This window comes from Rhipicephalus microplus, chromosome 3 (assembly GCF_043290135.1).
Source record: "Rhipicephalus microplus isolate Deutch F79 chromosome 3, USDA_Rmic, whole genome shotgun sequence".
NCBI classification, from domain to species: domain Eukaryota; kingdom Metazoa; phylum Arthropoda; class Arachnida; order Ixodida; family Ixodidae; genus Rhipicephalus; species Rhipicephalus microplus.
The window spans coordinates 169,432,810-169,452,976 of NC_134702.1; the positions used below are offsets into that span (position 1 = coordinate 169,432,810).

The 20,167-nt window shown below is 42.8% G+C and overlaps 36 non-coding genes across 36 annotated transcripts; all 36 read left to right on the forward strand.

Moving 5' to 3' along the window:
• The first annotated feature begins 3,223 nt into the window (after positions 1 to 3,223).
• On the forward strand, positions 3,224 to 3,295 carry TRNAA-UGC (transfer RNA alanine (anticodon UGC)). Its single transcript has one exon. It is a non-coding gene; the product is annotated as a tRNA-Ala (tRNA).
• A 622-nt stretch (positions 3,296 to 3,917) lies between these two features.
• Positions 3,918 to 3,987, forward strand: TRNAA-UGC (transfer RNA alanine (anticodon UGC)). Its single transcript has one exon. It is a non-coding gene; the product is annotated as a tRNA-Ala (tRNA).
• Positions 3,988 to 4,260: 273 nt separating this feature from the next.
• TRNAA-UGC (transfer RNA alanine (anticodon UGC)) lies at positions 4,261 to 4,330 on the forward strand. Its single transcript has one exon. It is a non-coding gene; the product is annotated as a tRNA-Ala (tRNA).
• A 273-nt stretch (positions 4,331 to 4,603) lies between these two features.
• TRNAA-UGC (transfer RNA alanine (anticodon UGC)) lies at positions 4,604 to 4,673 on the forward strand. Its single transcript has one exon. It is a non-coding gene; the product is annotated as a tRNA-Ala (tRNA).
• Positions 4,674 to 4,946: 273 nt separating this feature from the next.
• TRNAA-UGC (transfer RNA alanine (anticodon UGC)) lies at positions 4,947 to 5,016 on the forward strand. The gene has a single exon. It is a non-coding gene; the product is annotated as a tRNA-Ala (tRNA).
• Positions 5,017 to 5,289: 273 nt separating this feature from the next.
• Positions 5,290 to 5,359, forward strand: TRNAA-UGC (transfer RNA alanine (anticodon UGC)). Its single transcript has one exon. It is a non-coding gene; the product is annotated as a tRNA-Ala (tRNA).
• Positions 5,360 to 5,978: 619 nt separating this feature from the next.
• TRNAA-UGC (transfer RNA alanine (anticodon UGC)) lies at positions 5,979 to 6,048 on the forward strand. The gene has a single exon. It is a non-coding gene; the product is annotated as a tRNA-Ala (tRNA).
• A 620-nt stretch (positions 6,049 to 6,668) lies between these two features.
• Positions 6,669 to 6,736, forward strand: TRNAA-UGC (transfer RNA alanine (anticodon UGC)). Its single transcript has one exon. It is a non-coding gene; the product is annotated as a tRNA-Ala (tRNA).
• A 274-nt stretch (positions 6,737 to 7,010) lies between these two features.
• TRNAA-UGC (transfer RNA alanine (anticodon UGC)) lies at positions 7,011 to 7,082 on the forward strand. The gene has a single exon. It is a non-coding gene; the product is annotated as a tRNA-Ala (tRNA).
• A 274-nt stretch (positions 7,083 to 7,356) lies between these two features.
• TRNAA-UGC (transfer RNA alanine (anticodon UGC)) lies at positions 7,357 to 7,428 on the forward strand. The gene has a single exon. It is a non-coding gene; the product is annotated as a tRNA-Ala (tRNA).
• A 274-nt stretch (positions 7,429 to 7,702) lies between these two features.
• Positions 7,703 to 7,774, forward strand: TRNAA-UGC (transfer RNA alanine (anticodon UGC)). Its single transcript has one exon. It is a non-coding gene; the product is annotated as a tRNA-Ala (tRNA).
• A 272-nt stretch (positions 7,775 to 8,046) lies between these two features.
• On the forward strand, positions 8,047 to 8,118 carry TRNAA-UGC (transfer RNA alanine (anticodon UGC)). Its single transcript has one exon. It is a non-coding gene; the product is annotated as a tRNA-Ala (tRNA).
• Positions 8,119 to 8,385: 267 nt separating this feature from the next.
• On the forward strand, positions 8,386 to 8,457 carry TRNAA-UGC (transfer RNA alanine (anticodon UGC)). Its single transcript has one exon. It is a non-coding gene; the product is annotated as a tRNA-Ala (tRNA).
• Positions 8,458 to 9,076: 619 nt separating this feature from the next.
• TRNAA-UGC (transfer RNA alanine (anticodon UGC)) lies at positions 9,077 to 9,148 on the forward strand. Its single transcript has one exon. It is a non-coding gene; the product is annotated as a tRNA-Ala (tRNA).
• Positions 9,149 to 9,422: 274 nt separating this feature from the next.
• Positions 9,423 to 9,494, forward strand: TRNAA-UGC (transfer RNA alanine (anticodon UGC)). The gene has a single exon. It is a non-coding gene; the product is annotated as a tRNA-Ala (tRNA).
• Positions 9,495 to 9,767: 273 nt separating this feature from the next.
• On the forward strand, positions 9,768 to 9,839 carry TRNAA-UGC (transfer RNA alanine (anticodon UGC)). The gene has a single exon. It is a non-coding gene; the product is annotated as a tRNA-Ala (tRNA).
• A 619-nt stretch (positions 9,840 to 10,458) lies between these two features.
• TRNAA-UGC (transfer RNA alanine (anticodon UGC)) lies at positions 10,459 to 10,530 on the forward strand. Its single transcript has one exon. It is a non-coding gene; the product is annotated as a tRNA-Ala (tRNA).
• A 273-nt stretch (positions 10,531 to 10,803) lies between these two features.
• Positions 10,804 to 10,875, forward strand: TRNAA-UGC (transfer RNA alanine (anticodon UGC)). The gene has a single exon. It is a non-coding gene; the product is annotated as a tRNA-Ala (tRNA).
• Positions 10,876 to 11,498: 623 nt separating this feature from the next.
• On the forward strand, positions 11,499 to 11,568 carry TRNAA-UGC (transfer RNA alanine (anticodon UGC)). The gene has a single exon. It is a non-coding gene; the product is annotated as a tRNA-Ala (tRNA).
• Positions 11,569 to 11,841: 273 nt separating this feature from the next.
• Positions 11,842 to 11,911, forward strand: TRNAA-UGC (transfer RNA alanine (anticodon UGC)). Its single transcript has one exon. It is a non-coding gene; the product is annotated as a tRNA-Ala (tRNA).
• A 273-nt stretch (positions 11,912 to 12,184) lies between these two features.
• On the forward strand, positions 12,185 to 12,254 carry TRNAA-UGC (transfer RNA alanine (anticodon UGC)). Its single transcript has one exon. It is a non-coding gene; the product is annotated as a tRNA-Ala (tRNA).
• A 273-nt stretch (positions 12,255 to 12,527) lies between these two features.
• TRNAA-UGC (transfer RNA alanine (anticodon UGC)) lies at positions 12,528 to 12,597 on the forward strand. Its single transcript has one exon. It is a non-coding gene; the product is annotated as a tRNA-Ala (tRNA).
• Positions 12,598 to 13,216: 619 nt separating this feature from the next.
• TRNAA-UGC (transfer RNA alanine (anticodon UGC)) lies at positions 13,217 to 13,286 on the forward strand. Its single transcript has one exon. It is a non-coding gene; the product is annotated as a tRNA-Ala (tRNA).
• Positions 13,287 to 13,906: 620 nt separating this feature from the next.
• Positions 13,907 to 13,974, forward strand: TRNAA-UGC (transfer RNA alanine (anticodon UGC)). The gene has a single exon. It is a non-coding gene; the product is annotated as a tRNA-Ala (tRNA).
• Positions 13,975 to 14,248: 274 nt separating this feature from the next.
• TRNAA-UGC (transfer RNA alanine (anticodon UGC)) lies at positions 14,249 to 14,320 on the forward strand. The gene has a single exon. It is a non-coding gene; the product is annotated as a tRNA-Ala (tRNA).
• Positions 14,321 to 14,594: 274 nt separating this feature from the next.
• On the forward strand, positions 14,595 to 14,666 carry TRNAA-UGC (transfer RNA alanine (anticodon UGC)). Its single transcript has one exon. It is a non-coding gene; the product is annotated as a tRNA-Ala (tRNA).
• A 274-nt stretch (positions 14,667 to 14,940) lies between these two features.
• On the forward strand, positions 14,941 to 15,012 carry TRNAA-UGC (transfer RNA alanine (anticodon UGC)). The gene has a single exon. It is a non-coding gene; the product is annotated as a tRNA-Ala (tRNA).
• Positions 15,013 to 15,284: 272 nt separating this feature from the next.
• On the forward strand, positions 15,285 to 15,356 carry TRNAA-UGC (transfer RNA alanine (anticodon UGC)). Its single transcript has one exon. It is a non-coding gene; the product is annotated as a tRNA-Ala (tRNA).
• Positions 15,357 to 15,623: 267 nt separating this feature from the next.
• On the forward strand, positions 15,624 to 15,695 carry TRNAA-UGC (transfer RNA alanine (anticodon UGC)). Its single transcript has one exon. It is a non-coding gene; the product is annotated as a tRNA-Ala (tRNA).
• Positions 15,696 to 16,314: 619 nt separating this feature from the next.
• On the forward strand, positions 16,315 to 16,386 carry TRNAA-UGC (transfer RNA alanine (anticodon UGC)). Its single transcript has one exon. It is a non-coding gene; the product is annotated as a tRNA-Ala (tRNA).
• Positions 16,387 to 16,660: 274 nt separating this feature from the next.
• Positions 16,661 to 16,732, forward strand: TRNAA-UGC (transfer RNA alanine (anticodon UGC)). Its single transcript has one exon. It is a non-coding gene; the product is annotated as a tRNA-Ala (tRNA).
• Positions 16,733 to 17,005: 273 nt separating this feature from the next.
• On the forward strand, positions 17,006 to 17,077 carry TRNAA-UGC (transfer RNA alanine (anticodon UGC)). Its single transcript has one exon. It is a non-coding gene; the product is annotated as a tRNA-Ala (tRNA).
• Positions 17,078 to 17,696: 619 nt separating this feature from the next.
• Positions 17,697 to 17,768, forward strand: TRNAA-UGC (transfer RNA alanine (anticodon UGC)). The gene has a single exon. It is a non-coding gene; the product is annotated as a tRNA-Ala (tRNA).
• A 273-nt stretch (positions 17,769 to 18,041) lies between these two features.
• On the forward strand, positions 18,042 to 18,113 carry TRNAA-UGC (transfer RNA alanine (anticodon UGC)). The gene has a single exon. It is a non-coding gene; the product is annotated as a tRNA-Ala (tRNA).
• Positions 18,114 to 19,081: 968 nt separating this feature from the next.
• On the forward strand, positions 19,082 to 19,153 carry TRNAA-UGC (transfer RNA alanine (anticodon UGC)). The gene has a single exon. It is a non-coding gene; the product is annotated as a tRNA-Ala (tRNA).
• A 274-nt stretch (positions 19,154 to 19,427) lies between these two features.
• TRNAA-UGC (transfer RNA alanine (anticodon UGC)) lies at positions 19,428 to 19,499 on the forward strand. The gene has a single exon. It is a non-coding gene; the product is annotated as a tRNA-Ala (tRNA).
• Positions 19,500 to 20,167: the final 668 nt, after the last annotated feature.

The following is a 20,167-nucleotide window of genomic DNA, read 5'->3' on the forward strand; positions in this document are numbered from 1 at the left end:
GCTAGACTTGACAGAGCATACGTGTCTACGTCCCTGCTTCCTATTTGCCAGGGCTACGCAGTGAAGAATGTTTCATTTAGTGACGATAGTCTAGTAATGTTCACCATTAATAAAAAAGAAAAGCCCAAATTCAATTGGGGACTCTGGAAGTTAAATGAAAAGCTACTCGAGGATGAGAAGTTTGTAGAAAATGCTGAAAAGGAATTAAAAGAAGTGGCGAAAGGTGACGCAAGTAGTTCAATTTACACATGGGAGTGCTTCAAGGAAAAAGTAAAAATAGAAGCAATTGGAAGATCAGTTTCAATAAAACGCACTAACCTGAAAAAAGAAAGACAACTGCAATGTGAGCTTGATTTTTTGCTATGTCAAGAATGCGCGCAACCAGGAGAGCGCAGTAAAGAAATAAGAAGAGTGAAGCAAGAAATAGAAGCCGTAGATACGGAAAGGTACAGAGGAGCGGTGGTACGCGCACGCGCAGAAAGATTATGGTGTGGCGAGGTTCCCACAAAACGTGCTGGCACAGATGAAAAGAGCTACGCGACAAGAAACGAGATAAGGGCGATAGAACACAAAAATGAAGTCACCACAGATAAAACCGAGATTGAGCGCGCGTTTGTGGAATATTTCCAAGAACTGTTGGGAGGCGTCAGAGCGGACACGAGTACCTATAGTCGGCGTTTCTTGTCACTTATGCCGAAGCTTGAGGATGACGTAAAAGCGAGATTAGAAACACCCATCTCGGTCAGAGAAATCGAAATCACCATTGAAAAAATGAAAAACGGTAAAACACCTGGTCCAGATGGACTAGGTGTAGCATTCTATAAGAAATTTAAAAATCTTGTGGCAGAAGCTTTGTGGAATGTGTTCGATGAGGCATACGAGAGGAAAGAGTTGCCAATATCTTTTCGGAGAACACACATCGTGTTAATCCCAAAAACTGAAGATCCCAGGAAACAGCTGTCCGTCACATCATACAGACCCATAACCCTAGCGAATGTTGACTACAAAATATTCATGGGTGTTTTGGCCAGGCGAATTCAAACAGTGATTAAAAAAATAGTCGGACCACATCAGACTTGTGGCATAAAAGGCAGAACAATTATGACGAACATTCATATAGCCCGAAATATGTTAGAATGCTGCGATGAGTTTGACGGTAAAGTAGCTATGCTACAAATCGATCTCGAGAAGGCATTTGACCGCGTGAACCATGACATACTTTTCAGCATTCTTGACTATGTCAATATAGGGTCTGTGGTGTTGGAAGGGGTCCGAATGGCGTACACAGGATGCACTACAAAAATTGTAATAAACAAACAGCTTAGTGATAATATACAAGTCTTATCGAGTGTAAAACAAGGATGCGCTGCATCAGCACTGCTTTTTGCTATCTATTTAGAACCTCTATGCCAGAAAGTGATACAGAATGATCAGGTGCGGGGGTTTCATTTGATGTCTGCAGAGGTCAAAATACTTAGTTACGCCGACGATATTGCTGTGTTCTGCGAAGATCGGGAGAGTATTAGAGAAGCACTAAACGATGTGAAATTCTTCTGTGATTGCACTGATAGTAGAGTCAACTGGAGTAAATGTCTTGGAATATGGCACGGAAATTGGCAGAACACACCATCAATATTTGAAAGCATTACATGGAAGGTTATACCTGACAAGTACTTAGGGGTACCTCTCCAACACTACAGAGACACAACAGAATATTGGAAACAAGAGACAGAACAACTAAGAGACAAGACAAAAACGTGAGCTGGGCGCGATTTCTCAATGTTTACGAGGTCAACAGTGAGCAACATATTTCTTATTTCACGAGTATGGTATGTTTTACAAGTGCTATTCATGTCACGTGTTGCTGTACAAAAGCTACACAGAGTGATCGCAGTGTTTATTTGGGCGTCCACGTGGGAAAGGACAAGCCGAACGAATCTGTTCCATTCTGTGAAAAGTGGGGGGCTTGGTCTTGTACACTTGTTCCTGAGACAGATGGTATCTAGGTTTGTATTTTTACGAGATCAAGATGATCGTTTTTTGAGAACGTTGATACATGTGCGGCTGTCCCATTTTTTGCCTGATTTCATTGTAACCACTGTCAATGGGGTGACAAAAAGACCTAAGGGGTACATGAAAGAAGTGATTGCTGCTGTGGAAATATTGAGAGTGCGATTTTCGATGGAGTATCTCTCTAGGGTTTCGCGAAAGAGACTGTACAAGGACCTTGTAGAAACCATGTTGCCAGAGCCTCTGTATAGAACATTGTACCCTAATGGGCCCGGGGATGACGTCTTGAAAAGAGTGAAGAAGATGCCAATTAGACCATCAATGAAGACATTCTTTTTCAAACTTCACAGCGCCACACTCCCTACCAATCCATGGCTCCGAGAAAAAGGAATATTCGTCCCGTCAGTTGATTGCATTATCTGCAGAAAACTCGGGACAGTTGACCACATCTTTCTAGACTGTACCGATGCAGTCTTTCTCTGGGACATCCTGAAGAAAGACCTGCCAGTTACACAGTATGGCATCCGTTTTTTGCCAGTCATAAATGTAGGCGGTGTGCCCTACGATATGTTCATGGTATTGGTTCTTCACAGTGTGTGGCGAACACGGATGGCAGTTCGAAACGTAGACGTGAATCCCTGGCCCGCTCGAGAGTACTTCATAGAAAGTGTACAGTAGTTGATGACTGCATACGAGGCACAAGATAAGCCAGAGTGGTTGCCATGTTTAGATAAGTTGGTGCGCATAAAGCGTCTGCCTTTTTAACCCCCATGTGCTGGAAGATGTGACAGCACTTTTACACGTGACACTGCACTGTATTCTTATACTGATTTGTACTGTTTGCGAAGCAGGCAATAAAGAAAAAAAAAGTGTGTAGCTCAGTGGTAGAGCGCTCGCTTTGCATGTGAGAAGTCCCAGGTTCAATCCCCGGCATCTCCAAAGCGCTCTCGACTTTAGCGGTATCTTTTTTTATTGCCTGTTGTAATACTACGGCACCACAAGTTACCGGTGCGCATATCATGAAATACATTTCATCGAACAGCGCTGCCATTTTCTTTGACTATAGAAATATGCGGCTTTCCTCAATGATGAAAAGACTGTATCAGGCAGCAATAACGAGATGATTTTGTTTATTTCAACTAATTGATTATTTTATTGTTAGAACAAGCTGATGAGCAACACGAAATTCGTTAATGAGTGCTCCAAATGTAACGGGGGTGTAGCTCAGTGGTAGAGCGCTCGCTTTGCATGTGAGAAGTCCCGGGTTCAATCCCCGGCACCTCCAAAGCGCTCTCGACTTTAGCGGTATCTTTTTTTATTGCCTGTGTTAATACTACAGCACCACGAGTTACCGGTGCGCATATCATGAAATACATTTCATCGAACAGCGCTGCCATTTTCTTTGACTATAGAAATATGCGGCTTTCCTCAATGATGAAAAGACTGTATCAGGCAGCAATGACGAGATGATTTTGTTTATTTCAAATAATTGATTATTTTATTGTTAGAACAAGCTGATGAGCACCAAGAAACTCGTTAATGAGTGCTCCAAATGTAACGGGTGTGTAGCTCAGTGGTAGAGCGCTCGCTCTGCATGTGAGTAGTCCCGGGTTCAGACCCCGGCACCTCGAAAGCACTCTCGACTTTAGCGGTATCTTTTTTTATTGCCTGTTGTAATATTACGGCACCACGAGTTACCGGTGCGCATATCATGAAATACATTTCATCGAACAGCGCTGCCATTATCTTTGACTATAGAAATATGCGGCTTTCCTCAATGATGAAAAAACTGTATCAGGCAGAAATGACGAGATGATTTTGTTTATTTCAACTAATTGATTATTTTATTGTTTGAACAAGCTTATGAGCCCCAAGAAACTCGTTAATGAGTGCTCCAGAGGTAACAAGTGTGTAGCTCAGTGGTAGAGCGCTCGCTTTGCATGTGAGAAGTCCCGGGTTCAATCCCCGGCACCTCCAAAGCGCTCTCGACTTTGGTGGTATCTTTTTTTATTGCCTGTGTTAATACTACAGCACCACGAGTTACCGGTGCGCATATCATGAAATACATTTCATCGAACAGCGCCATTTTCTTTGACTATAGAAATATGCGGCTTTCCTCAATGATGAAAAGACTGTATCAGGCAGCAATGACGAGATGATTTTGTTTATTTCAACTAATTGATTATTTTATTGTTAGAACAAGCTTATGAGCCCCAAGAAACTCGTTAATGAGTGCTCCAGACGTAACAAGTGTGTAGCTCAGTGGTAGAGCGCTCGCTTTGCATGTGAGAAGTCCCGGGTTCAATCCCCGGCACCTCCAAAGCGCTCTCGACTTTGGTGGTATCTTTTTTTATTGCCTGTGTTAATACTACAGCACCACGAGTTACCGGTGCGCATATCATGAAATACATTTCATCGAACAGCGCCATTTTCTTTGACTATAGAAATATGCGGCTTTCCTCAATGATGAAAAGACTGTATCAGGCAGCAATGACGAGATGATTTTGTTTATTTCAACTAATTGATTATTTTATTGTTTGAACAAGCTTATGAGCCCCAAGAAACTCGTTAATGAGTGCTCCAGACGTAACAAGTGTGTAGCTCAGTGGTAGAGCGCTCGCTTTGCATGTGAGTAGTCCCGGGTTCAATCCCCGGCACCTCCAAAGCGCTCTCGACTTTGGTGGTATCTTTTTTTATTGCCTGTGTTAATACTACAGCACCACGAGTTACCGGTGCGCATATCATGAAATACATTTCATCGAACAGCACCATTTTCTTTGACTATAGAAATATGCGGCTTTCCTCAATGATGAAAAGACTGTATCAGGCAGCAATGACGAGATGATTTTGTTTATTTCAACTAATTGATTATTTTATTGTTAGAACAAGCTTATGAGCCCCAAGAAACTCGTTAATGAGTGCTCCAGACGTAACAAGTGTGTAGCTCAGTGGTAGAGCGCTCGCTTTGCATGTGAGAAGTCCCGGGTTCAATCCCCGGCACCTCCAAAGCGCTCTCGACTTTGGTGGTATCTTTTTTTATTGCCTGTGTTAATACTACAGCACCACGAGTTACCGGTGCGCATATCATGAAATACATTTCATCGAACAGCGCCATTTTCTTTGACTATAGAAATATGCGGCTTTCCTCAATGATGAAAAGACTGTATCAGGCAGCAATGACGAGATGATTTTGTTTATTTCAACTAATTGATTATTTTATTGTTTGAACAAGCTTATGAGCCCCAAGAAACTCGTTAATGAGTGCTCCAGACGTAACAAGTGTGTAGCTCAGTGGTAGAGCGCTCGCTTTGCATGTGAGAAGTCCCGGGTTCAATCCCCGGCACCTCCAAAGCGCTCTCGACTTTGGTGGTATCTTTTTTTATTGCCTGTGTTAATACTACAGCACCACGAGTTACCGGTGCGCATATCATGAAATACATTTCATCGAACAGCGCCATTTTCTTTGACTATAGAAATATGCGGCTTTCCTCAATGATGAAAAGACTGTATCAGGCAGCAATGACGAGATGATTTTGTTTATTTCAACTAATTGATTATTTTATTGTTAGAACAAGCTGATGAGCACCAAGAAACTCGTTAATGAGTGCTCCAAATGTAACGGGGGTGTAGTTCAGTGGTAGAGCGCTCGCTCTGCATGTGAGTACTCCCGGGTTCAGACCCCGGCACCTCGAAAGCACTCTCGACTTTAGCGGTATCTTTTTTTATTGCCTGTTGTAATATTACGGCACCACGAGTTACCGGTGCGCATATCATGAAATACATTTCATCGAACAGCGCTGCCATTATCTTTGACTATAGAAATATGCGGCTTTCCTCAATGATGAAAAAACTGTATCAGGCAGAAATGACGAGATAATTTTGTTTATTTCAACTAATTGATTATTTTATTGTTTGAACAAGCTTATGAGCACCAAGAAACTCGTTAATGAGTGCTCCAGACGTAACAAGTGTGTAGCTCAGTGGTAGAGCGCTCGCTTTGCATGTGAGAAGTCCCGGGTTCAATCCCCGGCACCTCCAAAGCGCTCGCGACTTTGGTGGTATCTTTTTTTATTGCCTGTGTTAATACTACAGCACCACGAGTTACCGGTGCGCATATCATGAAATACATTTCATCGAACAGCGCTGCCATTTTCTTTGACTATAGAGATAAGCGGCTTTCCTCAATGATGAAAAGACTGTATCAGGCAGCAATGACGAGATGATTTTGTTTATTTCAACTAATTATTTTATTGTTAGAACAAGCTGATGAGCACCAAGAAACTTGTTAATGAGTGCGCCAGACGTAACGAGTGTGTAGCTCAGTGGTAGAGCGCTCGCTTTGCATGTGAGAAGTCCCGGGTTCAATCCCCGGCACCTCCAAAGCGCTCTCGACCTTAGCGGTATCTTTTTTTATTGCCTGTTGTAATACTACGGCACCACGAGTTACCGGTGCGCATATCATGGAATACATTTCATCGAACAGCGCTGCCATTTTCTTTGACTATAGAGATAAGCGGCTTTCCTCAATTATGAAAAGACTGTATCAGGCAGCAATGACGAAATGATTTTGTTTATTTCAACTAATTGATTATTTTATTGTTTGAACAAGCTGATGAGCACCAAGAAACTCGTTAATGAGCGCTCCAGACGTAACAAGTGTGTAGCTCAGTGGTAGAGCGCTCGCTTTGCATGTGAGAAGTCCCGGGTTCAATCCCCGGCATCTCCAAAGTGCTCTCGACTTTAGCGGTGTCTTTTTTTATTGCCTGTTGTAATACGACGGCACCACGAGTTACCGGTGCGCATATCATGGAATACATTTCATCGAACAGCGCTGCCATTTTCTTTGACTATAGAAATATGCGGCTTTCCTCAATGATGGAAAAACTGCATCAGGCAGCAATGACGAGATGATTTTGTTTATTTCAACTAATTGATTATTATATTGTTTGAATAAGCTGATACGCACCAAGAAACTCGTTAATGAGTGCTACAGATGTAACGGGGGTGTAGCTCAGTTGTAGAGTGCTCGCTTTGCATGTGAGAAGTCCCGGGTTCAATCCCCGGCACCTCCAAAGCGCTCTCGACTTTAGCGGTATCTTTCTTATTGCCTGTTGTAATACTACGGCACCAAAGTTACTGGTGCGCATATCATGAAATACATTTCGTCGAACAGCGCCGCCATTTTCTTTGACTATAGAGATACGCGGCTTTCCTCAATGATGAAAAAAAACTGTATCAGGCAGCAATGACGGGACGATTTTGTTTATTTCAACTAATTGAATATTTTATTGTTTGAACAAGCTGATGAGCACCAAGAAACTGGTTAATGAGTGCTCCAGATGTAACGGGAGTGTAGCTCAGTGGTAGAGCGCTCGCTTTGCATGTGAGAAGTCCCGGGTTCAATCTCCGGCACCTCCAAAGCGCTCTCGTCTTTAGCGGTATATTATTTATTGTCTGCTGTAATACTACGGCACCACGAGTTACCGGTGCGCATATCATGAAATACATTTCATCAAACAGCGCTGCTATTTTCTTTGACTATAGAGATAAGCGGCTTTCCTCAATGATGAAAAAAACTGTATCAGGCAGCATTGACGAGACGATTTTGTTTATTTCAACTAATTGATTATTTTATTGTTTGAACAAGCTGATGAGCACCAAGAAACTCGTTAATGAGTGTTCCAGATGTAACGGGGGTGCAGCTCAGTGGTAGAGCGCTCGCTTTGCATGTGAGAAGTCCCGGGTTCAATCCCCGGCCCCTCCAAAGCGCTCTCGACTTTAGCGGTATATTTTTTATTGCCTGCTGTAATACTACGGCACCACGAGTTACCGGTGCGCATATCATGAAATACATTTCATCGAACAGCGCTGCCATTTTCTTTGACTATAGAGATGCGGCTTTCCTCAATGATGAAAAAAACATTATCCGGCAGCAATAACGAGACGAGTTTGTTTATTTCAACTAATTTATTATTTTATTGTTTGAACAAGCTGATGAGCACCAAGAAACTCGTTAATGAGTGTTCCAGATATAACGGGGGTGTAGCTCAGTGGTAGAGCGCTCGCTTTGCATGTGAGAAGTCCCGGGTTCAATCTCCGGCACCTCCAAAGCGCTCTCGACTTTAGCGATATCTTTTTATTGCCTGCTGTAATACTACGGCACCACGAGTTACCGGTGCGCATATCATGAAATACATTTCATCGAACAGCGCTGCGATTTTCTTTGACTATAGAGATGCGGCTTTCCTCAATGATCAAAAAAACATCCGGCAGCAATGACGAGACGATTTTGTTTATTTCAACTAAGTTATTATTTTATTGTTTGAACAAGCTGATGAGCACCAAGAAACTCGTTAATAGTGTTCCAGATATAACGGGGGTGTAGCTCAGTGGTAGAGCGCTCGCTTTGCATGTGAGAAGTCCCGGGTTCAATCCCCGGCACCTCCAAAGCGCTCTCGACTTTAGCGGTATCTTTCTTATTGCCTGTTGTAATACTACGGCACCACGAATTACCGGTGCGCATTACATGAAATACAATTCGTCGAACAGCGCTTCCATTTTCTTTGACTAGGGAGATAAGCGGCTTTCCTCAATGATGAAAAAAACTGTATCAGGCAGCAATGACGAGACGATTTTGTTTATTTCAACTAATTGAATATTTTATTGATTGAACAAGCTGATGAGCACCAAGAAACTCGTTAATGAGTGTTCCAGATGTAACGGGGGTGCAGCTCAGTGGTAGAGCGCTCGCTTTGCATGTGAGAAGTCCCCGGTTCAATCCCCCGCACCTCCAAGCACTCTCGTCTTTAGCGGAATATTTTTTATTGCCTGCTGTAATACTACGGCACCACGAGTTACCGGTGCGCATATCATGAAATACATTTCACCGAACAGCGCTGCCATTTTCTTTGACTATAGAGATAAGCGGCTTTCCTCAATGATGAAAAAAACTGTATCAGGCAGCATTGACGAGACGACTTTGTTTATTTCAACTAATTGATTATTTTATTGTTTGAACAAGCTGATGAGCACCAAGAAACTCGTTAATGAGTGTTCCAGATGTAACGGGGGTGTAGCTCAGTGGTAGAGCGCTCGCTTTGCATGTGAGAAGTCCCGAGTTCAATCCCCGGCACCTCCAAAGCGCTCTCGACTTTAGCGGTATATTTTTTATTGCCTGCTATAATACTACGGCACCACGAGTTACCGGTGCGCATATCATCAAATACATTTCGTCGAACAGCGCTTCCATTTTCTTTGACTATGGAGATAAGCGGCTTTCCTCAATGATGAAAAAAACTGTATCAGGCAGCAATGACGAGACGATTTTGTTTATTTCAACTAATTGAATATTTTATTGATTGAACAAGCTGATGAGCACCAAGAAACTTGTTAATGAGTGCTCCAGATGTAACGGGGGTGTAGCTCAGTAGTAGAGCGCTCGCTTTGCATGTGAGAAGTCCCGGGTTCAATCCCCCGCACCTCCAAGCGCTCTCGTCTTTAGCGGTATATTTTTTATTGCCTGCTGTAATACTACGGCACCACGAGTTACCGGTGCGCATATCATGAAATACATTTCATCGAACAGCGCTGCCATTTTCTTTGACTATAGAGATAAGCGGCTTTCCTCAATGATGAAAAAAAGTGTATCAGGCAGCAATGACGAGATGATTTTGTTTATTTCAACTATTGAATTATTTTATTGTTAGAACATGCTGATGAGCACCAAGAAACTCGTTAATGAGTGTTCCAGATGTAACGGGGGTGTAGCTCAGTGGTAGAGCGCTCGCTTTGCATGTGAGAAGAACCGGGTTCAATCCCCGGCACCTCCAAAGCACTCTCGACTTTAGCGGTATATTTTTTATTGCCTGCTGTAATACTACGGCACCACGAGTTACCGGTGCGCATATCATGAAATACATTTCATCGAACAGCGCTGCCATTTTCTTTGACTATAGAGATAAGCGGCTTTCCTCAATGATGAAAAAAAGTGTATCAGGCAGCAATGACGAGATGATTTTGTTTATTTCAACTATTGAATTATTTTATTGTTAGAACATGCTGATGAGCACCAAGAAACTCGTTAATGAGTGCTCCAGATGTAACATGGTGTAGCTCAGTGGCAGAGCGCTCGCTTTGCATGTGAGAAGTCCCGGGTTCAATCCCTGGCACCTCCAAAGCGCTCTCGACTTTAGCGGTATCTTTCTTATTGCCTGTTGTAATACTACGGCACAACGAGTTACCGGTGCGCATATCATGAAATACATTTCGTCGAACAGCGCTGCCATTTTCTTTGACTATGGAGATAAGCGGCATTCCTCAATGATGAAAAAAACTGCATCACGCAGCAATGACGAGACAATTTTGTTTATTTCAACTAATTGAATATTTTATTGTTTGAACAAGCTGATGAGCACCAAGAAACTTGTTAATGAGTGCTCCAGATGTAACGGGGGTGTAGCTCAGTGGTAGAGCGCTCGCTTTGCATGTGAGAAGTCCCGGGTTCAATCCCCGGCACCTCCAAGCGCTCTCGTCTTTAGCGGTATATTTTTTATTGCCTGCGGTAATACTACGGCACCACGAGTTACCGGTGCGCATATCATGAAATACATTTCATCGAACAGCGCTGCCATTTTCTTTGACTATAGAGATAAGCGGCTTTCCTCAATGATGAAAAAAACTGTATCAGGCAGCATTGACGAGACGATTTTGTTTATTTCAAATTATTGATTATTTTATTGTTTGAACAAGCTGATGAGAACCAAGAAACTCGTTAATGAGTGTTCCAGATGTAACGGGGGTGTAGCTCAGTGGTAGAGCGCTAGCTTTGCATGTTAGAAGTCCCGGGTTCAATCCCCGGCACCTCCAAAGCGCTCTCGACTTTAGCGGTATATTTTTTATTGCCTGCTGTAATACTACGGCACCACGAGTTACCGGTGCGCATATCATGAAATACATTTCATCGAACAGCGCTGCCATTTTCTTTGACTATAGAGATAAGCGGCTTTCCTCAATGATGAAAAAAACTGTATCAGGCAGCAATGACGAGACGATTTTGTTTATTTCAACTAATTGATTATTTTATTGTTTGAACAAGCTGATGAGCACCAAGAAACTTGTTAATGAGTGTTCAAGATGTAACGGCGGTGTAGCTCAGTGGTAGAGCGCTCGCTTTGCATGTGAGAAGTCCCGTGTTCAATCCCCAGCACCTCGAAAGCGCTCTCGACTTTAGCGCTATCGTTTTTTATTGCCTGTTGTAATACTACGGAACCACGAGTTAACGGTGCGCATATCATGAAATACATTTCATCGAACAGCGCTGCCATTTTTTTTGACTAAAAGGATAAGCGACTTTTCTCAATGATGAAAAAAAGTGTATCAGGCAGCAATGACGAGATGATTTTGTTTATTTCAACTAATTGATTATTTTATTGTTAGAACAAGCTTATGAGCCCCAAGAAACTCGTTAATGAGTGCTCCAGACGTAACAAGTGTGTAGCTCAGTGGTAGAGCGCTCGCTTTGCATGTGAGAAGTCCCGGGTTCAATCCCCGGCACCTCCAAAGCGCTCTCGACTTTGGTGGTATCTTTTTTTATTGCCTGTGTTAATACTACAGCACCACGAGTTACCGGTGCGCATATCATGAAATACATTTCATCGAACAGCGCCATTTTCTTTGACTATAGAAATATGCGGCTTTCCTCAATGATGAAAAGACTGTATCAGGCAGCAATGACGAGATGATTTTGTTTATTTCAACTAATTGATTATTTTATTGTTTGAACAAGCTTATGAGCCCCAAGAAACTCGTTAATGAGTGCTCCAGACGTAACAAGTGTGTAGCTCAGTGGTAGAGCGCTCGCTTTGCATGTGAGTAGTCCCGGGTTCAATCCCCGGCACCTCCAAAGCGCTCTCGACTTTGGTGGTATCTTTTTTTATTGCCTGTGTTAATACTACAGCACCACGAGTTACCGGTGCGCATATCATGAAATACATTTCATCGAACAGCACCATTTTCTTTGACTATAGAAATATGCGGCTTTCCTCAATGATGAAAAGACTGTATCAGGCAGCAATGACGAGATGATTTTGTTTATTTCAACTAATTGATTATTTTATTGTTAGAACAAGCTTATGAGCCCCAAGAAACTCGTTAATGAGTGCTCCAGACGTAACAAGTGTGTAGCTCAGTGGTAGAGCGCTCGCTTTGCATGTGAGAAGTCCCGGGTTCAATCCCCGGCACCTCCAAAGCGCTCTCGACTTTGGTGGTATCTTTTTTTATTGCCTGTGTTAATACTACAGCACCACGAGTTACCGGTGCGCATATCATGAAATACATTTCATCGAACAGCGCCATTTTCTTTGACTATAGAAATATGCGGCTTTCCTCAATGATGAAAAGACTGTATCAGGCAGCAATGACGAGATGATTTTGTTTATTTCAACTAATTGATTATTTTATTGTTTGAACAAGCTTATGAGCCCCAAGAAACTCGTTAATGAGTGCTCCAGACGTAACAAGTGTGTAGCTCAGTGGTAGAGCGCTCGCTTTGCATGTGAGAAGTCCCGGGTTCAATCCCCGGCACCTCCAAAGCGCTCTCGACTTTGGTGGTATCTTTTTTTATTGCCTGTGTTAATACTACAGCACCACGAGTTACCGGTGCGCATATCATGAAATACATTTCATCGAACAGCGCCATTTTCTTTGACTATAGAAATATGCGGCTTTCCTCAATGATGAAAAGACTGTATCAGGCAGCAATGACGAGATGATTTTGTTTATTTCAACTAATTGATTATTTTATTGTTAGAACAAGCTGATGAGCACCAAGAAACTCGTTAATGAGTGCTCCAAATGTAACGGGGGTGTAGTTCAGTGGTAGAGCGCTCGCTCTGCATGTGAGTACTCCCGGGTTCAGACCCCGGCACCTCGAAAGCACTCTCGACTTTAGCGGTATCTTTTTTTATTGCCTGTTGTAATATTACGGCACCACGAGTTACCGGTGCGCATATCATGAAATACATTTCATCGAACAGCGCTGCCATTATCTTTGACTATAGAAATATGCGGCTTTCCTCAATGATGAAAAAACTGTATCAGGCAGAAATGACGAGATAATTTTGTTTATTTCAACTAATTGATTATTTTATTGTTTGAACAAGCTTATGAGCACCAAGAAACTCGTTAATGAGTGCTCCAGACGTAACAAGTGTGTAGCTCAGTGGTAGAGCGCTCGCTTTGCATGTGAGAAGTCCCGGGTTCAATCCCCGGCACCTCCAAAGCGCTCGCGACTTTGGTGGTATCTTTTTTTATTGCCTGTGTTAATACTACAGCACCACGAGTTACCGGTGCGCATATCATGAAATACATTTCATCGAACAGCGCTGCCATTTTCTTTGACTATAGAGATAAGCGGCTTTCCTCAATGATGAAAAGACTGTATCAGGCAGCAATGACGAGATGATTTTGTTTATTTCAACTAATTATTTTATTGTTAGAACAAGCTGATGAGCACCAAGAAACTTGTTAATGAGTGCGCCAGACGTAACGAGTGTGTAGCTCAGTGGTAGAGCGCTCGCTTTGCATGTGAGAAGTCCCGGGTTCAATCCCCGGCACCTCCAAAGCGCTCTCGACCTTAGCGGTATCTTTTTTTATTGCCTGTTGTAATACTACGGCACCACGAGTTACCGGTGCGCATATCATGGAATACATTTCATCGAACAGCGCTGCCATTTTCTTTGACTATAGAGATAAGCGGCTTTCCTCAATTATGAAAAGACTGTATCAGGCAGCAATGACGAAATGATTTTGTTTATTTCAACTAATTGATTATTTTATTGTTTGAACAAGCTGATGAGCACCAAGAAACTCGTTAATGAGCGCTCCAGACGTAACAAGTGTGTAGCTCAGTGGTAGAGCGCTCGCTTTGCATGTGAGAAGTCCCGGGTTCAATCCCCGGCATCTCCAAAGTGCTCTCGACTTTAGCGGTGTCTTTTTTTATTGCCTGTTGTAATACGACGGCACCACGAGTTACCGGTGCGCATATCATGGAATACATTTCATCGAACAGCGCTGCCATTTTCTTTGACTATAGAAATATGCGGCTTTCCTCAATGATGGAAAAACTGCATCAGGCAGCAATGACGAGATGATTTTGTTTATTTCAACTAATTGATTATTATATTGTTTGAATAAGCTGATACGCACCAAGAAACTCGTTAATGAGTGCTACAGATGTAACGGGGGTGTAGCTCAGTTGTAGAGTGCTCGCTTTGCATGTGAGAAGTCCCGGGTTCAATCCCCGGCACCTCCAAAGCGCTCTCGACTTTAGCGGTATCTTTCTTATTGCCTGTTGTAATACTACGGCACCAAAGTTACTGGTGCGCATATCATGAAATACATTTCGTCGAACAGCGCCGCCATTTTCTTTGACTATAGAGATACGCGGCTTTCCTCAATGATGAAAAAAAACTGTATCAGGCAGCAATGACGGGACGATTTTGTTTATTTCAACTAATTGAATATTTTATTGTTTGAACAAGCTGATGAGCACCAAGAAACTGGTTAATGAGTGCTCCAGATGTAACGGGAGTGTAGCTCAGTGGTAGAGCGCTCGCTTTGCATGTGAGAAGTCCCGGGTTCAATCTCCGGCACCTCCAAAGCGCTCTCGTCTTTAGCGGTATATTATTTATTGTCTGCTGTAATACTACGGCACCACGAGTTACCGGTGCGCATATCATGAAATACATTTCATCAAACAGCGCTGCTATTTTCTTTGACTATAGAGATAAGCGGCTTTCCTCAATGATGAAAAAAACTGTATCAGGCAGCATTGACGAGACGATTTTGTTTATTTCAACTAATTGATTATTTTATTGTTTGAACAAGCTGATGAGCACCAAGAAACTCGTTAATGAGTGTTCCAGATGTAACGGGGGTGCAGCTCAGTGGTAGAGCGCTCGCTTTGCATGTGAGAAGTCCCGGGTTCAATCCCCGGCCCCTCCAAAGCGCTCTCGACTTTAGCGGTATATTTTTTATTGCCTGCTGTAATACTACGGCACCACGAGTTACCGGTGCGCATATCATGAAATACATTTCATCGAACAGCGCTGCCATTTTCTTTGACTATAGAGATGCGGCTTTCCTCAATGATGAAAAAAACATTATCCGGCAGCAATAACGAGACGAGTTTGTTTATTTCAACTAATTTATTATTTTATTGTTTGAACAAGCTGATGAGCACCAAGAAACTCGTTAATGAGTGTTCCAGATATAACGGGGGTGTAGCTCAGTGGTAGAGCGCTCGCTTTGCATGTGAGAAGTCCCGGGTTCAATCTCCGGCACCTCCAAAGCGCTCTCGACTTTAGCGATATCTTTTTATTGCCTGCTGTAATACTACGGCACCACGAGTTACCGGTGCGCATATCATGAAATACATTTCATCGAACAGCGCTGCGATTTTCTTTGACTATAGAGATGCGGCTTTCCTCAATGATCAAAAAAACATCCGGCAGCAATGACGAGACGATTTTGTTTATTTCAACTAAGTTATTATTTTATTGTTTGAACAAGCTGATGAGCACCAAGAAACTCGTTAATAGTGTTCCAGATATAACGGGGGTGTAGCTCAGTGGTAGAGCGCTCGCTTTGCATGTGAGAAGTCCCGGGTTCAATCCCCGGCACCTCCAAAGCGCTCTCGACTTTAGCGGTATCTTTCTTATTGCCTGTTGTAATACTACGGCACCACGAATTACCGGTGCGCATTACATGAAATACAATTCGTCGAACAGCGCTTCCATTTTCTTTGACTAGGGAGATAAGCGGCTTTCCTCAATGATGAAAAAAACTGTATCAGGCAGCAATGACGAGACGATTTTGTTTATTTCAACTAATTGAATATTTTATTGATTGAACAAGCTGATGAGCACCAAGAAACTCGTTAATGAGTGTTCCAGATGTAACGGGGGTGCAGCTCAGTGGTAGAGCGCTCGCTTTGCATGTGAGAAGTCCCCGGTTCAATCCCCCGCACCTCCAAGCACTCTCGTCTTTAGCGGAATATTTTTTATTGCCTGCTGTAATACTACGGCACCACGAGTTACCGGTGCGCATATCATGAAATACATTTCACCGAACAGCGCTGCCATTTTCTTTGACTATAGAGATAAGCGGCTTTCCTCAATGATGAAAAAAACTGTATCAGGCAGCATTGACGAGACGACTTTGTTTATTTCAACTAATTGATTATTTTATTGTTTGAACAAGCTGATGAGCACCAAGAAACTCGTTAATGAGTGTTCCAGATGTAACGGGGGTGTAGCTCAGTGGTAGAGCGCTCGCTTTGCATGTGAGAAGTCCCGAGTTCAATCCCCGGCACCTCCAAAGCGCTCTCGACTTTAGCGGTATATTTTTTATTGCCTGCTATAATACTACGGCACCACGAGTTACCGGTGCGCATATCATCAAATACATTTCGTCGAACAGCGCTTCCATTTTCTTTGACTATGGAGATAAGCGGCTTTCCTCAATGATGAAAAAAACTGTATCAGGCAGCAATGACGAGACGATTTTGTTTATTTCAACTAATTGAATATTTTATTGATTGAACAAGCTGATGAGCACCAAGAAACTTGTTAATGAGTGCTCCAGATGTAACGGGGGTGTAGCTCAGTAGTAGAGCGCTCGCTTTGCATGTGAGAAGTCCCGGGTTCAATCCCCCGCACCTCCAAGCGCTCTCGTCTTTAGCGGTATATTTTTTATTGCCTGCTGTAATACTACGGCACCACGAGTTACCGGTGCGCATATCATGAAATACATTTCATCGAACAGCGCTGCCATTTTCTTTGACTATAGAGATAAGCGGCTTTCCTCAATGATGAAAAAAAGTGTATCAGGCAGCAATGACGAGATGATTTTGTTTATTTCAACTATTGAATTATTTTATTGTTAGAACATGCTGATGAGCACCAAGAAACTCGTTAATGAGTGTTCCAGATGTAACGGGGGTGTAGCTCAGTGGTAGAGCGCTCGCTTTGCATGTGAGAAGAACCGGGTTCAATCCCCGGCACCTCCAAAGCACTCTCGACTTTAGCGGTATATTTTTTATTGCCTGCTGTAATACTACGGCACCACGAGTTACCGGTGCGCATATCATGAAATACATTTCATCGAACAGCGCTGCCATTTTCTTTGACTATAGAGATAAGCGGCTTTCCTCAATGATGAAAAAAAGTGTATCAGGCAGCAATGACGAGATGATTTTGTTTATTTCAACTATTGAATTATTTTATTGTTAGAACATGCTGATGAGCACCAAGAAACTCGTTAATGAGTGCTCCAGATGTAACATGGTGTAGCTCAGTGGCAGAGCGCTCGCTTTGCATGTGAGAAGTCCCGGGTTCAATCCCTGGCACCTCCAAAGCGCTCTCGACTTTAGCGGTATCTTTCTTATTGCCTGTTGTAATACTACGGCACAACGAGTTACCGGTGCGCATATCATGAAATACATTTCGTCGAACAGCGCTGCCATTTTCTTTGACTATGGAGATAAGCGGCATTCCTCAATGATGAAAAAAACTGCATCACGCAGCAATGACGAGACAATTTTGTTTATTTCAACTAATTGAATATTTTATTGTTTGAACAAGCTGATGAGCACCAAGAAACTTGTTAATGAGTGCTCCAGATGTAACGGGGGTGTAGCTCAGTGGTAGAGCGCTCGCTTTGCATGTGAGAAGTCCCGGGTTCAATCCCCGGCACCTCCAAGCGCTCTCGTCTTTAGCGGTATATTTTTTATTGCCTGCGGTAATACTACGGCACCACGAGTTACCGGTGCGCATATCATGAAATACATTTCATCGAACAGCGCTGCCATTTTCTTTGACTATAGAGATAAGCGGCTTTCCTCAATGATGAAAAAAACTGTATCAGGCAGCATTGACGAGACGATTTTGTTTATTTCAAATTATTGATTATTTTATTGTTTGAACAAGCTGATGAGAACCAAGAAACTCGTTAATGAGTGTTCCAGATGTAACGGGGGTGTAGCTCAGTGGTAGAGCGCTAGCTTTGCATGTTAGAAGTCCCGGGTTCAATCCCCGGCACCTCCAAAGCGCTCTCGACTTTAGCGGTATATTTTTTATTGCCTGCTGTAATACTACGGCACCACGAGTTACCGGTGCGCATATCATGAAATACATTTCATCGAACAGCGCTGCCATTTTCTTTGACTATAGAGATAAGCGGCTTTCCTCAATGATGAAAAAAACTGTATCAGGCAGCAATGACGAGACGATTTTGTTTATTTCAACTAATTGATTATTTTATTGTTTGAACAAGCTGATGAGCACCAAGAAACTTGTTAATGAGTGTTCAAGATGTAACGGCGGTGTAGCTCAGTGGTAGAGCGCTCGCTTTGCATGTGAGAAGTCCCGTGTTCAATCCCCAGCACCTCGAAAGCGCTCTCGACTTTAGCGCTATCGTTTTTTATTGCCTGTTGTAATACTACGGAACCACGAGTTAACGGTGCGCATATCATGAAATACATTTCATCGAACAGCGCTGCCATTTTTTTTGACTAAAAGGATAAGCGACTTTTCTCAATGATGAAAAAAAGTGTATCAGGCAGCAATGACGAGATGATTTTTTTTATTTCAACTATTGAATTATTTTATTGTTAGAACATGCTGATGAGCACCAAGAAACTCGTTAATGAGTGCTCCAGATGTAACATGGTGTAGCTCAGTGGTAGAGTGCTCGCTTTGCATGTGAGAAGTCCCGGGTTCAATCCCCGGCACCTCCAAAGCGCTCTCGACTTTAGCGGTATCTTTCTTATTGCCTGTTGTAATACTACGGCACCACGAGTTGCCGGTGCGCATATCATGAAATACATTTCGTCGAACAGCGCCGCCATTTTCTTTGACTATAGAGATACGCGGCTTTCCTCAATGATGAAAAAAAAACTGTATCAGGCAGCAATGATGAGACGATTTTGTTTATTTCAACTAATTGAATATTTTATTGTTTGAACAAGCTGATGAGCACCAAGAAACTGGTTAATGAGTGCTCCAGATGTAACGGGAGTGTAGCTCAGTGGTAGAGCGCTCGCTTTGCATGTGAGAAGTCCCGGGTTCAATCCCCGGCACCTCCAAAGCGCTCTCGACTTTAGCGGTATATTTTTTATTGCCTGCTGTAATACTACGGCACCACGAGTTACCGGTGCGCATATCATGAAATACATTTCATCGAACAGCGCTGCCATTTTCTTTGACTATAGAGATAAGCGGCTTTCCTCAATGATGAAAAAAACTGTATCAGGCTGCATTGACGAGACTATTTTGTTTATTTCAAATTATTGATTATTTTATTGTTTTAACAAGCTGATGAGCACCAAGAAACTCGTTAATGAGTGTTCCAGATGTAACGGGGGTGTAGCTCAGTGGTAGAGCGCTCGCTTTGCATGTGAGAAGAACCGGGTTCAATCCCCGGCACCTCCAAAGCGCTCTCGACTTTAGCGGTATATTTTTTATTGCCTGCTGTAATACTACGGCACCACGAGTTACCGGTGCGCATATCATGAAATACATTTCATCGAACAGCGCTGCCATTTTCTTTGACTATAGAGATAAGCGGCTTTCCTCAATGATGAAAAAAAGTGTATCAGGCAGCAATGACGAGATGATTTTGTTTATTTCAACTATTGAATTATTTTATTGTTAGAACATGCTGATGAGCACCAAGAAACTCGTTAATGAGTGCTCCAGATGTAACATGGTGTAGCTCAGTGGTAGAGCGCTCGCTTTGCATGTGAGAAGTCCCGGGTTCAATCCCTGGCACCTCCAAAGCGCTCTCGACTTTAGCGGTATCTTTCTTATTGCCTGTTGTAATACTACGGCACAACGAGTTACCGGTGCGCATATCATGAAATACATTTCGTCGAACAGCGCTGCCATTTTCTTTGACTATGGAGATAAGCGGCTTTCCTCAATGATGAAAAAAACTGTATCAGGCAGCAATGACGAGACGATTTTGTTTATTTCACCTAATTTGTTATTTTATTGTTCGAACAAGCTGATGAGCACCAAAAAATTCGTTAATGAGTGTTCCAGATATAACGGGGGTGTAGGTCAGTGGTAGAGCGCTCGCTTTGCATGTGAGAAGTCCC